Raw genomic sequence first — 17,685 nt, 5'->3', positions numbered from 1 at the left:
AGAAGGATCAAAATTACTCTCTAAAGTCTCACTTTTGAGAGGGAGATCTTTGAAAGAGATGTTAACCATCTTGCTTTGAACTAGGGTATCCTTATGAGTAGAACCAAGTTGAGGAGAGGAAGATGCTTTATTTTTAGAGGGAGAATAATTGAGATTCAAGGAAGGTAAGAAACCATCAAGGAGTTTTTCAATCTTGATTTTATCCCCTTTGGCTAGGGCTCTCTCATGGGGTAGAGAATAATCTACACCTTCTTCTAATGGTTCATCCCAAATAGCGAAGTTGTTGAAAGGAATGTTTGAAGTATTGTCAATTTCGGGAGAGGAGATAACATTGTTTATTAATTCCTCATCCTTAGGAGGGAGAGCATCAATAGATGTGTTAAACTCATCCTCTTTCCTCAAATATGTTCAATATGATCTTTAGGGGAGAGAGAATTAAGGAAATTTCTTATTATTTCATCTTCTTTCTCTAAGGGATGCTTATGGGTAAGACAAACTTTAGGAGAAGGGTAAGCATTTATCATTAATTCATCATCTCTAGTGGGAATTTTGTTGGAAAAAGAAATGCCATCACTAGGAAATGTAGGGATAATGTCATCTTCTTGCACAAAAGGATCCTCATGAAGGGAGTGTTTTTTAGGAGGAACATGAACATATTTCTCCAAAGATTCATGCTTAGGAAGGAGATCTTTGAAAGAAGTGTTCATAACCTCTTGTTGCACTAACATGCCCCCATTGGAAGGACCAACTTTAGGAGAAAATAAGAAAATGTCCATAAATACCTTTTCACTTAGAGAGGCATCGTGTAGGGAAGGTGAAGTAACATTAAGAAAGGTGTTTATGATATCATTCTCTTCCTCTAGGATAGCTAAATAGGAAGGGCACATTTTAGGAGAATTGTCAAGATCACTCTTAAAGTCTTCATCCTTAGAGCATGGGAGAGTCTCAAAGGGATTGGTAGAAACTCTTTTAGGCACTAAAATGTTGTTATAGATGGGGGGAGGTTCTTTAGGAGAAGGAAAAATTGAAATAAGGGAAGCTAACCCATTATCACATCTATGAAATGAATGCATCATGACATCAATTTTCCTCTTCCAAATGATAACACATGCAAAATAGAAGGAAATGTTTAATTTTAACCAATGCAAGAACTTAGAATGTAGATTTAGAAAATGAAATTTATGATTCAAATGAGTTCCTAAATCAGATTTGAAATTGTTGATCCCAATTAAGCTATCCACAAGTTCAACTTTGAATTGAAAAATTAAGGTTTTTAGCAAAAATTTCCTCCAGATTTTTGAATCTTGCAAGAAATTAAAACTTGTAAATACAAATTTGATTTTGAAATAGCATAAACACTCAAATTTGAAAACATAAATCAGAATTAGAGAAGATTGGAATTCACGTCGAGTTCACCAAAATGTGTGGGGGAAAAAGTGACACTAAGCAAACATGCCCTAATCTCACTTTCAATCACACACTTGTGGAATACGAAAGAGCCTAGAGGTATCACACAATTGGCTACTTCTTTTTGTGGAAGAGAGAGCCATGGGCTACCTATTAGGATTTATATTTCTTTGTTGTAATTGAAAGATAAAATGATGCAAGTTCAATCCCTAACCCCAAAGTACAAGTATGAACTAGTAACAAGATCGCAGAATTGAACTTAAATGATGGACGGGGGCGCGGGTGCCACTGTCCTGATTCTGCCCCTGAAACTGCTCCGGAAACTGCTATTTTGCAACCTAAAAAGCTGTCAAAAATGCTGAAAATGCTGTCTGACAGAGGGACCAGGGCACCCAGCACCCCTGTCCCAGGGACCAGGACGCCTAGCGCCCCTGTCCTGGTAGGACCAGGGTGCCCCACACCCCTATCCTGGTCTTTTGCTCTGAAATTTGGTGTGTAGTTCTGTCTCAGTCTGCTTCTCCTGGATCTGTAACCTACGGCGTCGTCTAAGTCCCGAAACCTCCACTTATACCTGAAAAGGGTATGGTGGGCGGCTATATAGGGTTTTGCCTTAGTCAAACCCCCACTTTGGTGATTTCCACCTCCACGAATAGCCAAGTTGTATTGTAAAAGTAGTGTGTGTGCAGACCTTGTGTGTGTGCAAGATCCTAAAATGCAAGTAAGCAAACTAGAGAAACCTAGAAAGTAAACCCTAATTGCTTGTAAATGATAATGTAAATGCTCCAAATCAAGATGCAATAAGTGACCACATCCTGATCGGACCCCTCTATATCTGTGTGTGGGGGAAAAAGTGACACTAAGCAAACATGCCCTAATCTCACTTTCAATCACACACTTGTGGAATACGAAAGAGCCTAGAGGTATCACACAATTGGCTACTTCTTTTTGTGAAAGAGAGAGCCACGGGCTACCTATTAGGATTTCTATTCCTTTGTTGTAATTGAAAGATAAGATGATGCAAGTTCAATCCCTAACCCCAAAGTACAAGTATGAACTAGTAACAAGACCGCAGAATTGAACTTAAATGATGGAAAGCTGTAAACACAAGGACAAGACAAGAATGCAAATGCATACCCGGAGTTAAAATCTGACTGAAAATGTTCGAGACGGGGGCGCGGGTGCCACTGTCCTGATTCTACCCCTGAAACTGCTCCGGAAACTGCTATTTTGCAACCTGAAAAGCTGTCAAAAATGCTGGAAATGCTGTCTGACAGAGGGACCAGGGCACCCAATGCCCCTGTCCTGGCAAGACCAGGGCACCCCATGCCCCTGTCCTGGTCTTTTGCTCTGAAATTTGGTGTGTAGTTCTGTGTCAGTCTACTTCTCCCAGATCTATAACCTGCGGTGTCGTCTGAGTCCCGAAACCTGCACTTATATCTGAAAAGGGTATGGTAGGTGGCTATATAGGGTTTTGCCTTAGTCAAACCCCCGCTTTGGTGATTTCCACCTCCACGAATAGCCAAGTTGTATTGTAAAAGTAGTGTGTGTGCAGACCTTGTGTGTGTGCAAGATCCTAAAATGCAAGTAAGCAAACTAGAGCAACCTAGAAAGTAAACCCTAATTGCTTGTAGATGATAATGTAAATGCTCCAAATCAAGATGCAAAGAGATCTAAAGCATGAATACAAGTGATATAATGAGGCTTATGCAAAGACATGAAAAGAACATGAAATCATACCCAACCCCAAGGGAGGGATACAAGCCAATCTTCAGTCGGTGATCCCCTATTGCTCTTCAATGTCTTCAAAGCCTTAAATGGATGAATGAAATTGATGAATGCTTGATGGATGGATGTTGAATGTTGTTGAAGTCTTCAAAGATCTGCTCTTTCACTGCATAGAAGGTCCTTGAAACCAAAAATCCTGATCCTTTCAAATGAAGAAAGAGAGCTCTTATATATGAAACCCTAGGTCTTAATTTCAACTTTTGGCCGACCTAGAGATTAAATCTCCCACCAATTTCTTGGGGTTAAGCTTTATTTTATGATTGGATCACACTCCTAAAATTTCAGGAAAAATGTCCGGGACCATGTGCACTCCGGGGGCCATGGTCCTGACAACTTTTCACCAAATTTTTAGGGCTATCGGATATGATGATTTTAGAGAGAATCCCGAAGTTACAGGTGATTTCAAGATGTTTTGACCCCCGAAATCAAGCCCCCAAGTTCAAAATAGGACCTAATTAGGGTTTTAGATTAAATGATGTATTGGAGGAATAAAATGAAAGGGTCACACTTTAATGAAAAGGGCCCAACTTTATGATGTGGGAGATGATAAAATAGGACCTTAGACCTAATTAATTTAATTAATTAAGTGCTAAAGGGGAAATGCAATGCAAAATGCAAAATGCACCAAGGCGGGTGCTAAACTAGGTGTAAAATTGTACCACCCTAGCAAGTGCGTACAATTTATGACGCTACAATCTGTGATCTCGATATCATCTATCGTAGGTTTTGCTACTACTCTGGGTCTGGGAAGGACTCGTGAGTGTTGAGTGTAGATGGGTACATCGGCTGGAACACACTACTCTAGCCCAAACTACCTCCGTACTCGGTCAAAGTAGAATGGGACTATGATATGTGGGTATTGTCCTCTTAGTAGGCGGTTCCTCTGTAAGCATGCTAGCTGCCTCTCCATTCCATCCCATCTATGCATCCACAGATATGGTCTCCACACTGTTACCTCAGCTGTCAATCTATCGAATGTCACTCTCCAATATAACAGATCCCCAAATCTCCACTCACTGGTAAGTGGATAAGCAAACACCCTAGGCCGCTTGCTAGCTGCACTCATCGAATAGCCGATAGGCCTGGTGCATGTAAAGTGCTCAAATATCCACACTTGTAGAAGTGTGCATGTCATCAAGCTGCAACCCTATCCAAAAACATACTCCTCGAGGTCATGATAGAGATGTGCAAGCATACTCCGACCCCAGGCATATACTCTCCTATGTCTCTCCATAGCCCTGATGCACCATGTGAGACCCCGATGCATGTGTGTACCTCACCCATTAGGGTAGACGGCTAGTGCTATGATGGCAATCATAAGACGTCTCATGAGGGGCACCTCTCCTGTAGGATGCAAGAGCCAACTGACCATGATGCGACCTCTCGTCTCACTCGGCATCACTCTCCCTATGCAATATACCTGCTCCCTCTGATGATCCTCCGCTAACCGATTGGTCGCGTATGTCACGGTAGCTCCTCTGATAGGTAGGTGCAGTATGCGGTACACATCCTCAAGTGTGATCGTCATCTCTCCTACTGGGAGCTGGAATGTACATGCGTCAGGATCCCATCGCTCCATAAGTGCCATCAGCATCGCAGGATGGAATCAAATAGCTAGCATAAGAATCATATACCACAAACCTACTATAGATAATGTATCTCTCTTTGCCTGAGTTAGCCGGGGAATCTGATCTCGCAAACTACTAAGAATCTACCCCGTTATGTGCTCTCTCATGTATGGGAGACCCTGCAATACAAAAACATCAGTGTAATCAGTACTCAATCATCAAAATCATCTATGCAAAAAATAAAAGCTATCGAACATCGAAAGCTAACCCTTGCCAAGTCCTGATTGGGACCATGGCGCCCTGAGAGGACCATGGCGCCCTTTGGGGACCATGGCACCCTGAGAGGACCATGGCGCCCTTCAGGGACCATGGCACCCTGATAGGACCATGGCGCCCTTCAGGGACCATGGTGCCCTGATAGGACCATGGCGCCCTGGGTGGGACCCAGGGTCAGATTCTAGGGCCCGCATTCGATCACAGAAACTCAAAGTCAATAGAAATGCAGAAAGTCAAAGATAAAGTTCAGTCAACTCACCTTGTCCAGTGGCTCGTCGCCGATCACGGCCTCTCGCATGATCTCCATCCTCGTGGGACACTCTGGTCATCGTGAAGGCATGATGATGACTATGTGGGCTCCGCTGCAATGAACAATACTCAGAAATCAACAAAGTGACAAATGCAATAGTCACTTTCAAGGTATATATTTTCATTTTGGTTTTAAAACCCTAATTTTCCTCTATCACTCATTTCATCATAACTTGAGTTTGGGAGATGCAATTTCCAAACCGTTTGTTGCGTAGGAATTGTATTTTCATCCCCTTACTCCCTGGATGTTCCAAAATGTGCTCTGCTGAAGCCTCTTTAGTGAACATCTCTCATCAATAATCTCTCACACAATTTGTCATAAGTAAACATGCTATCCTATTTCACCTCCCTAATAAGCAAGCTGAAACAGGGGGGGCATATAGCTACTCACAAATTTCATCACCTTCCTTAGTAAGCATTAGGTGTTTTTGTGATCTAACATGTGTTTTGTAGGGTGCGGTTCCTAACTATGTACTGCAGATACCGCTGGGGGCTTCGTTCGACGGACTTATGGATATATCCTTTTTCAAATAATGTTTACTTTCCTATACTTTAGCTTGCATATGCACGTAGTACTCATATGACCACTAAAGTGGGGGCTAAATTTAACGTCATAAATTGTACGCACTTGCTAAAGCAGTACAATTTCACACCTATTTTAGCACCTGCCTTGGCGCATTTTGCATTTGCATTGCATTTCTCCTTTAGCACTTAATTAATCAAATTAATTAGGTCTAAGGTTCTATTTCATCATCTTCCACATCATAAAGTTGGGCCCTTTCATTAAAGTGTGCCCCTTTCATTTTATTCTTCCAATACATCACTTAATCAAAAAACCCTAATTAGGTCCTATTTTGAACTTGGGGGCTTGATTTCGGGGTCAAAACATCTCAAAATCACCTGTAACTTCGGGATTCTCTCTAAAATCATCATATCCGACGGCCCTGAAAATTTGGTGAAAAGTTGTTGGGACCATGGCGCCCAGAGTGCACATGGTCCCGGACATTTTTCTTGACATTTTAGGAGCACGATCCAATCATAAAATAAAGCTTAACCCCAAGAAATTGGTTGGAGATTCAATCTCTTGGTTGGCCAAAACTTGAAATTAAGACCTAGGGTTTCATATATAAGAGCTCTCTTTCTTCATTTGAAAGGATGGGAATTTTGTTTTCAGGAACCTTCTATGTAGCGAAAGAGCAGATCTTTGAAGACTTCAACAACATTCAACATTCATCCATCAAGCATCCATCAATTTCATTCATCCATTTAGGGCTTGGAAGGCATTCAAGAGCAATAAGGGATCACCGACTAAAGATTGGCTTGTACCCCTCCCTTGGGGTTGGGTATGATTTCATGTTGTTTTCATGTCTTTGCATAAGCTTCATTACATCATTTGTATTCATGCTTTAGATCACTCTACATCTTGATTTGGAGCATTTACATTGTCATTTACGAGCAATTAGGGTTTACTTTCTAGGTTGCTCTAGTTTGCTTATTTGCATTTTAGATCTTGCATACACACAAGGTCTGCACATACACTACTATTATACAACTTGGCTATTCATGCAGGTGGAAATCACCAAAGTGGGGGTTTGACTAAGGCAAAACCCTATATAGCCGCCCACCATACCTTTTCAGATATAAGTGCAGGTTTTGAGATTCGGACAATGCCGCAGGTTGCAGATTCGACGGAAGCGGACCAAGACAGAACTTCACACTGAATTTCAGAGCAAAAGACCAGGATAGGGGCATGGGGCACCCTGGTCCTACCAGGATAGGGGTGCTAGGTGCCCTAGTTCCTAGGACAAGGGCACTTGGCACCCTGGTCCTTCTGACAGACAGCATTTCTGACAGTTTTCCAAGTTGTAAAACAGCAGTTTCAGGTGCAATTTCAGGTGCAGTTTCAGGAGCAGAATCAGGATAGTGGCGCCTGCACCCCCGTCCCAAACATTTTCACTCAGATTTTAACTCTGGTTACGCATCTGAATTCTTGTCTTTTCCTTGTGTTTACAGCTTTCCATTGTCTAAGTTCAATTTTGCAATCTTGTTATTAATTCATACTTGCATTTTGGGGTTAGGAATTGAACTTGCATAACTTTACCTTTCAATTACAACAAAGGAATAGAAATCCTAATAGGTAGCTCGTGGCTCTCTCTTTCACCAAAAAGAAGTAGCCAATTATGTGATACCTCTAGGCTCTTTTGTATTCCATAATGTGTGTCAAAAGGTAGGATTAGGGCATGTTAACCTAGTCTCGCTTTTTCCCCTACACAGAAACAAACAAAGGGCAATAAAACTTGCATAGGGCCATCGAAATCTGAGAAAATGGTAGTGACAGAGAAACAATCTAAGGAAAAAGTTCATGTTGAGTCTATGACACCGACAATTATAGAGAAGCTTAATCAAACTAAGAAACCATTAAAGGTAGAGGTACAGACATATACAGATCCACTAGAAGAAAATGTAAGTAAATTTTATGCATCTGATGGAAATAAAGATGATGTAGTGAAGGTGATTGGTCAGACATCTATTAAGAAGAAACCTACAACAAAACAAAGCACATCTACAAGTGAATTCAGACCCACTAACATTATAGAGGTACTTTTGGATTCCATTAAGAGGATTATTGATTGCAATGCCTTAGCATTTAAGGCAATTGATAACACATTGCCTATTATGAAGATGATTGCACCTAATTGTAAGATAGATCACATTAATGATTATTTAGGGAAATTGGACACATTGTCCAGATTCATTGCTGATAATGTAATAACCATAGATAAGGTGAATGAGGATACCATAAAGGAGAGAGTTGACAAAGAGAAAAATACACTCTTTGAAAACACCACAAAGAAATCTACCGATCACTTGGATACACTTCTACCGGTACTTAATTCTACAATTTTGGAGTATAAGGAGTTATATAGAGAAGCATGTAAACCTCACTATTTGACAAAGGACATTAATGAGGAGATAAAAAAGACACAAAAATAAATAGATGACATTGCGGATAATATAATAGGTTCATCTGGACTTATATCAGTTTTTGAGCAGGAAAAGACAGTGTTTGAGGAGAAGTTGGAAAAACTTGAGAAAGAGAAGGCAAGAATAAGGTGTAATGCATGGGAACTAAAGGATAAACTTGGTCCAAGGTTGGATATTCTTATTACTCAAAGAGTTGAATTATCTAAGGCAAAAATTCAAGGAGAATTATCACTGGAGAAGCAAATGCACTATCTCACTGGTATGATCCAGTAGACTGAGGCAAATCTAACTGATAGCAATAAGTTTATGCAAAGTTTGAATCTAGTTTTGGAGGACATCTTTCAGATAGTAACCAACCAGTTATAGACTTTAAGGTAGCATTTTTGTACTCTTTTGATTATTTATGACATCCTTGTTCATTGATGTCAAAGGGGGAGTAGTGGAGAGAAAAATGCATGTACAGAGGAGATCACTTGCTTAGGGGGAGCACATCTTTTTGGATTTCAGTTTTGGGATAACAATTTTGGATTTTTCTCATGAGTGTTGCCATCAATGCCAAAGGGGGAGATTGTTGGCATTCTACACTCTTATGAGAATACTTGATATTTTCATTGATGGCAACCAACTGGAAACTCACCAGCAATTGGTTTCTACATGCCCGACATCACAAACTTCATACATCGGCACTGACAGTCACTTACACTGGCATTAAAATTGCATCGGTAACAAAGTATACTGACACTCCAGCTGACATGGGATAAAATTTTGTTTATTGTAATATAATTATCTTTTGTAAGCCGACATGGTATATTGTAAAAGACTCATATATGTATGAGATCTTATAGGTCATTTTGAGAGTAGATCAGATGATATGTATGGTAGAAAATAATTGTTTAGTGGTAGCGAAGGTTTTTGGTTAAGGTATGTATCTGAGCTCAAATCGGTACTAAACCTAAAATTAGAGATGCTATTTTGAGCAGTACATTGTATTGGATTTAATAATCCATTTTGTAGTCAGTGTGACTCTTCATTGAGCAGTGAGCTCTAGGCTGTTGGCCTCCCTACATGTGTAGGACCCTTATTGTAAGTAGTATTTATTCATTGGCCAATGAGTAAATATTATGGGTCACAAATCCCACTGAGTTTTTTCCTACACTGGGTTTCCTCATTAAATATCTTGTGTTATGGTGTGTTTCTATGCTATCTCTATTATTTGTATTTATTGCAATAATTATTATTTACCGGTACAATGTTTTGGGTTGCAAAGTTATCAATAAGTTTAAATATTCTGTTAACCAGTTAGACATTGATACACCCCCCTCTCAGTGTCTTTGGGACTGTCATTGGATCTAACACACTTTGGAAGAAGATGAAGACAAATTTGAAGTTCAGTTCTACTTTTCATCCACAGACTAATGGACAGATAGAAGTTGTTAACTGGAGTTTGGGAAATTTGTTGAGATGTTTAGTGGGAGATAAAACTAGAAGTTAGGATTTGATCCTTGCACAAGCAGAGTTTGCCTACAACAATTCAGTTAATAGAAGTAGCAAAAAAACACCTTTTGAGATTGTTTCTAGAGTTCACCCTAGAGGAATATCATAATTAAGAGACATTAGCAGTGAAGACCAAAAGAGTTCAGAAGTAGAAGTTTTTGCAGATCACATGGCAGCATTGCATATTTTGGTTAAACAACATTTGGGGGACACGAACAACCAATATAAGGAGAAGGCATATGAGAAGAGGAGACATAAGTAATTTGAAGTTGGTGATGAAGTGATGGTATATCTAAGGAAAGAGAGATTCCCAGTTGGAACTTATAATAAGTTGTAGATGAAGAAGTTTGGACCCTGTAAGATTTTGAGGAAGCTCAATACTGGAAATGCATATGAAGTGGAGCTACCAGATAGTCTAAGTATTTCACATATATTCAACATTGCAGATCTTCATGAGTACCATGAACTAGAATTCAGTGAGGACAATGTTGCAGACTTGGAGGAACAATTGCCCTATTAGGAACTGAATCAGATTGAAGAGATTTTGGACAGTAGGATTAGGCGTAGTATCCAGAATGGTCAGTATAAGGAATATCTTGTTAAGTGGAAAGAGATACCAGTTGAAGATTCATCTTGGATTTTTCAAGTAGAGGCATACCACCTTGGTTTCCCTTTGACCTCAACAAAGTGAGAGGATCAATTTTTCATTAACCCTAGATGTCTGATGCAGGAGCATCCCCGGTTCACAACAATCTTGCATCAACCAAAAATACTTTCCTTTCTATTTTGTTTTCTTTTTGCAGTTTCAGTTTTCCTTTTTGTGTGTCCCATTTTTGGCTCATCGATCCTATGGAGTTGGATTCTACTTGAAGACTTGATCACCTTCATTTCTTTTAGACCACATCAGTTTTGGATCACTTTCCGGAAAGATATCGCTACCCGTTTCCATGATAGTTTCTTGTTATCGGTTGTTCCTTTGTTACCAGTTGCCTGAGACCTATTTTGGTGGTCTATCAAAACCCATTTTGAAGCTTGTGGAGCCTTGGGCATTGATTTTAATGTTCCTTGGCATGTGGCTAACCTTCTACATTTCATCCTTTGGATTTTTTGGAGGAATATCTTGGCGGACGCCAACCTTTGTTATTTTCATGTTACGTCTTGTTCTTTGGGTTTTGATACCTTTTGGGCCGACTGGATCCTTTGGGTCAATATATATATTTGTATTTATGCTTTAAAATGAAATCAACCAGAGAATCAGGTAGCTAGATGTTGCCTAGAAGAAAGATCTTTTGATTGAAGGTCCCTGTTGTGACCTATTCTACTAGGTCAGTGTGTCGGTATGTTGTAACCCGGTTGTTACCAGTTGGATGTAATCAATTTTCATGCAATAAAACAATTTGTCCTACATTTCCTCCGTCAAATCTTTGTGTTTCTATTTTGTTTACTCTTGCTGACCAGTACGGATTGGTCTCTTTGAGGTCCCTCCTCACTAGTGTCTATGTCAATAACTAATCTAAGCTCAATTAGAGCGTTACTATATACATTTAGATATTCTATAGTTGCTTCCTCTAAAGTTATTTTCCCATTCTTATCAAAATTATCATACCACTCTGATAGTGGCTTCAAGTTACCAATCTTAATGACTTCATTCACAATCTCGTTCAAAGACATGGGAGGATTAAATTCAATTTTTCCTTTCTTTAATGCCCCATCAAGTTCAAATGGCTTAGATTTTTGTAAAGTGGAAAAATTGCGAACCCTAGTTGCTCTCCCCCCTTCCAACTCCAAGGAGAGAGAAGGGAGGTCACTAGGGTTGACGATTTTCACTTAGAGGAGACTTTACATTCAAAAGAGGGGTTGAAACCCACAAGATCCAATCCCACACAATGCAAGATTGGATTCTAGATGAGTTTCAAGGGTTAAGACAGCAAGGCTACCCTCTTTTGTAAAGATTGTGGATAGAATGATTAAGCTAGGAATGCATAGAAAGTGAGAAAGATTCGCTTATAAACTAAGATAGGGATATAGGATGAAGCTGCGGACCTAGAATTAGCAGTAAAATGTTGAGATGGCGTTGTCCTGCAAATTTGAGCAAAAGTTGACGGGACGATGGCACCCGGCGTGCACACGGTCCTCTGAAAAATCCGCGAAACGAAGGGGGATCTGTTCGTCTCTGCACAAGGATTCCAGATCTTCAATTTCAGCCGCGTACCTGCAACCTACAAACAGAAAAGCAAAGATGATTGGGGGGTTAGGGATTAGGGGTTTTCCCTTAGGTCAAACCCCGGTTTTGGAATTAACCAAGAAATGAGAAATGCTGTAAAAGTAAATGATTGTAATGTAAAACAAGTACTAGTACCTTGTTGTAAGGATGTTTGTATCCTTATATGCGAAGGTATAGATGTTGTTGTATGTTGTATGTTGTATGTTGTAGTATGTGATCTCCTCTTCAATGGTTGAATCCTTGTCTTGAATGCAACACTTAGCCTTGAATGAAGACTTAGAATGATCAATTGCTTGAAGGAATGCTTGAATGCTTGAATGCTTGAATGTTTGAATGTTTGAATATCGTTTCCACACCTTTTTCCATCTCTTCCATACTCCTCTAAAATGGGAGAGGAAATGTAGTTTATATACTTGTCAATTAGGGTTGATAGACTGATTTTCCCGACCTTAGGCTGACCAGGAAATGTTATTTTCCATTTTGCAAACAAAAAGACCCGAAGTCCCATAGGAGACCAGGCCCAAAATAGGGCCAGGGACCAGGGCACTGGGCGCCATGGTCCTGGGGGACCAGGGCACCCTGGTCCTGAAGAACCAGGGTGCTGGGCGCTCTGGTCCCACCTCCCGGGACAGCAGGGTGCAAGGAGGGATCAAGCAGGGTGCTGGAAAAATGTAGTTTTTGATGTTGTGGACAAGTTTCGAGGTCTTCATTCAGGTTCAATTTTGCGTCGCCATCATGAAGACCGAAATGCAGTCGAAATTGCAAGTGTCGCAATTTTAGGACGCTACATTTAGCCCCCACTTTAGCGGGAGTATAAGCGTACGCTCATACTTCTGGTAAAGTACAAGGAAACAACATTGAAACACTTTCACCACATTAAGGAGGCAAGACACACCAAGCCCCCAATGGACTTAGGATCTTACGACTTCGATTGACAAAGTAAAAGGGAAGATCACGAGGGAGAACCATGACTGTCAGTAGTAAAGTTCCCTCACTATGAGTCATGCAAGAGAAATACCAAAAATTTTCAAGGCAAAGCTAAGTTCGCCAAGAAATTTTCAAGTATCCTAAAGGGATAGATGGGATGTATGCCCCCCTATGTTAAAGCGATCGCACATGCCTCAACGGGGGTGATTGCTTTAATGTAGTGATACATATAAGAAATGAGAAGGAAAGGAGCACGTTATCACAAGGATTTAGCCCCCAAGTGTGAGATAAGCCCAAGGATCATAGACACAAAACACAAAGCACAAGGTGACTTTGCTTTCCTCGGGGTTAGTATGTTGTATGATAAGTCATGTATATCATATGTATGTATGCATAATTGTTCTTCATTCCCCAATCAAGGAAGGTCACCTAGAAGAAGGGAACACATGTGTCTTTTGAGTCAACATGAGAGAGATTGAAAGAGATCTCAATGCTTTGCATCATCCTCAAGTAGACAACACTAAGGACAACAAATAGAAGAATGAGAATAACACATAGAAGAAGTAACAAAAGAGAGGAGGAGAGAATCTGCTATGCTAATGAAACTAGTCTAGCACGTCATCTACCCCCCGATCTTGCTGATCAATGTTTTGGGAAGGCAGGGAACACGCTAGAGGAGGAACATCCAACATAGCAGATGGAGCTATCACAAGATCCAAACAAGGGCTATGTTCATGTTCCAAGCCACGTTGTTCTTGTCTAGGAGCTAGGATAAGCGCTTTAGAAAATTCATTAGATAGATGGTTATCAATATCAACAAGTTCATATTCACTATCAGAAGCAAGAGAAGTAACATTTTCATCATGAATAACATTTTCATCTATATCATCATCAAGATTTATAAAAATAGGATCTTTAACTCGCACAGGATCAAGATCATCATGTATCTTATGTTTAGGAGATTTTGGAGAAAATGGAATAATGCTTGTTGAAGGTGTTTTTGGAGATTGCAAAGTTTGAGAATCAGCTGCCTGAGCTCTAAGACGATGCTTTCGTCGACGTTCACATGTAGAATGATTTCATCTAGTCTTAGTAGGCAGTGGAGAAGATTGAGGAGGAGGAATGTTCTCATCCTTATCACTTGGGTGTTTAGGTTGTGGTCTCTTAGGTTGGATAATAGGAGAAGAGGAAGGTTTCTTCTCTCTATAAAAGGATGGAGGAGGAACTGCTCCATATAAAGGAGGAATTTTTGGTTTAGGAAGAAGACCAAGTCCATCATGACGAGGAGGTATAGGTCTACTTTTAGGAAGTTTATTAGGCATAGACATAGTCACATCCATGGGAACGGGTTGGGAATCTTCTTGAGGAAAGACATTAGTTGTATCTTTCAAAGGAAGAACTTCCTTCTCAAGAACGATAGGAATATCAAGTTTGAGTGTTCTAGGTTCCCTTAGAGATAGGATCATATCTGTTTTCCACTTTTGATAAGATTTGAAAAGATGATCACTTCGCGGAGGAAGAGATTGGAATTGTTTAGGCCAAAAATAATCTATAGGAACGCTAGAAGTTCTTTCAGCTGGTTTAAAGAGACTATGATTGACAGTAACAACTTCACCATTATGGGGAAATTTCAAACACTTATGAATAGGAGAAGCAATAGCTTTCATGGAAGATAGCCAAGGATAGCCAAGCTTCACACAAAATTGTTCGGATGAAGGAATAATAGCAAAGTTCACGTCAAGGGATTTGTTATGGACCTCAATAGGTAATGTAATAGAACCAATTGCAGGAGAAGAAAATGCATCAAATAATTTCACAACCACATCTATTTTGTCATAAATCACTTGATTCAATTGCAAAGTAAAAAGAAATTCTTCAGTAATAACATTAACCATGCATGAAGGATCAATAAGCACTCCACGACAAGGTGTATTCTTGAATTTTGCAACTATATATAAAGGACCATCAGGTGCCCTGATAATTTCACTGGAATCAAATGTGATGGAAGGTTCTTTAGGGTTTTCTTGCTGCTCTACAAAGTTAATCACATTCGGAGTCATAGACACAAGACCATCAGATGAGAAAGAGGAATCATTAGTCTCAATCGCATTAGAGGTACGAGAAGGTAATGGATCAGTGAAAATCTGAAGATTTTGGTTAGGAGGAGCTACAGATGTATTGCCTTTATCATTCACTCCACAAACAGAGATAGTATTATTATCAATCAAATCTTGAATTTTACCCTTTAAAGCAAAACATTTTTCAGTATCATGCCCAGGTTGATGATGAAATTGACAAAAAGATTTGTTATCAAAATAAGGTGAATTAATCTTTGCAGGATCGATTTGCCTTATAGGAGGAAGAGTAAGCACATTTTGTTCCAATAGCTTATTCATAATACTATGCAATGATTCATTCAAAGGAGTATACTTTCTTTCTTTCTTGAAAAACTTAGAAATAGGAGGCACACCTGATGCTGCATTCACATTGTTGTTGATGATGTTTTCATTGAATTTGATGGAATCTCTGTTCAGTTTAAACTTTCCAAATGGTTGTTGACTGCTATCACCCTTATCACTCGGAGCCATAGGATGTGATTGTTCCATTTGACTCACAGTCAGTTGATAATTGTGAAGAGTTGCACACAACTATTGGAAAGAAGTAAACTCAGAAAATAGAAGTTTATCTCGAATATCTTTTTGTAAATTAGAAATAAAGATTCTTTGAATATCATTTTCAGGCACTGGAAAAGAAATTTGAGCATACAAATGCTTATATCTACCAATGAAATCAGTCACTTTTTCTTTAACACCTTGTTTACAATGCATTAAATCAATCAAAGTAACTTTAGGACTTATATTGTTTTGAAATTGTTGAATGAAAGCATTTGCAAGTTGTTCGAAAGAAGTAATAGAATAAGAATGCAACGAGCAATACCATTGTAAGGTTTTGTCTCTTAATGTTCTAGTAAACAGTTTTGCAAGCAACCTTTGGTCATAAGCAAAATCAGTACATATTGTTTGAAAAGTCTTAACATGTGTTAGAGGATCTCCTTTACCATTATAAAGTTCCAAATGCGGGATTTCAACATGTTTAGGAGGGATAGCTCGAACAATGTCAAGAGAAAGTGGGCTCGCAACATCAAATGTGGGCACACTAAACTTAGATTGATTCATAGAGGCAATTTGTTGTTGTAAAGAAGAGACAGTTTGTGCAAGATTGTTAATGGTCGCTTCAGTCGAAGAATTCATATTAGATGTGTTAGATTGAGATGGAGGTGTTATGTTATTGAAAGAAGGTAGAGAGTAAGGTGGCGGGACACTATGATAGTTAGTCATAGGAGATGATTGGAAAGGAGGAACACTACAAGGAGGAATGGAATGGTTAAACGAATTGCCCCCTTGCGCTAGATTCATTTGTGGAGATATAATAGGAACACTCATTGAAGGAGTGAATGAAGAAGTCGGATTGAATGAAGGAAGAGGGTTAATTGAAGAAGAAGGATTGCCCCCATGACTAGTGATCATAGGTGGAATGTCTTGTATTGAAGTAGTCATTATGTTTGATGTAAAAGTAGGTATACTAGGAATAGAAGTTGTCAAAGGAATAGAATGATTGACTTGTGTAGGAGGTTGTGTATAACCCAAATTTTCAGCACAACTCTTCATAGGCATCACATTTGAATCCACAATGTGTGCAATACCACGCAAAATATCAATTCCATTCTTATCATTTTGAACCATACGTTTTAGACCCTCAATTAAAGGAAGAGCTTGACTATCAGGGTATTCTTGAGACATCCATTGTCAAAAATCGTCAAATTGGTTATCCAATTTCGAAAGTTGTTCTTCAAAAACCTCATGGAGAGCTTCTTCATCATTAGGAGGATTAGAGGAATTACTCGTGTCCTCATTAAAAAGGCCATTCAAATTAGGTTCCATCTCCTCGGTAATTAAACCTTGGAAAGACTTAATTCTAAGGCTTCGTCTAACGGGAATAGTGTAAGTAGGGCTTATTGTTGTAAAACTCATGCACTCGAGAGGGAGAGAAGATTTTGAATTTTAGAGGTAGCAAATTTCAGTAAAATCAGCCAATCTCCTAGATTTAAGCTGTTAAATGCAATCAGGACAATCTCCCGAAATTTCGGAAAAAATGTCCGGGACCATGGCGAACGGAGTGCACACGGTCCTCGTAACTTTTTTCAAAATTTGCAGGGATGAAAGTTATGATGATTTTAAAGCTAATCTGAAAAAATTGAGTGATTTTATGATCTGTAGATAGGCCAAATTAAAGTTGCAATCTCAAAATTGAACCCTACCCAGATTGTCGAAAAATGCAAAATTTGAATTTTTGAAAAAGAGAAGGAAACTGAAATTTTGAATTTTATGATTTTAGAGGGAATACCAAAAGCAATGCAAGTTTTGAAATTTAAAAGTTGACTCAATTTCACGCAAAATTCAATTTTGAAAGCGGAAATCAAAGTTGTTGTAATTAAGCACTTAATTTCAAAAGTCACAAATTGCAAGAATTTGAATAAAGCACTGAAATTTCGAATGAATGCCAACACACTTTTCAGATTTAGGACAGTAAGAAACACAATTTTGACATGAATTTCAGTTTCAACAATTTTTGAATGATTAGAAGCCTTAATCCAAGCAATCGCTAGACCAACTTTGACTTTAATTTTGAAAGTGTTATAATTGATAAAAT

The sequence above is a fragment of the Cryptomeria japonica genome, chromosome 3 (assembly GCF_030272615.1).
Source record: "Cryptomeria japonica chromosome 3, Sugi_1.0, whole genome shotgun sequence".
Lineage (NCBI taxonomy): Eukaryota > Viridiplantae > Streptophyta > Pinopsida > Cupressales > Cupressaceae > Cryptomeria > Cryptomeria japonica.
Note: the sequence above shows the minus strand (reverse complement) of the source record.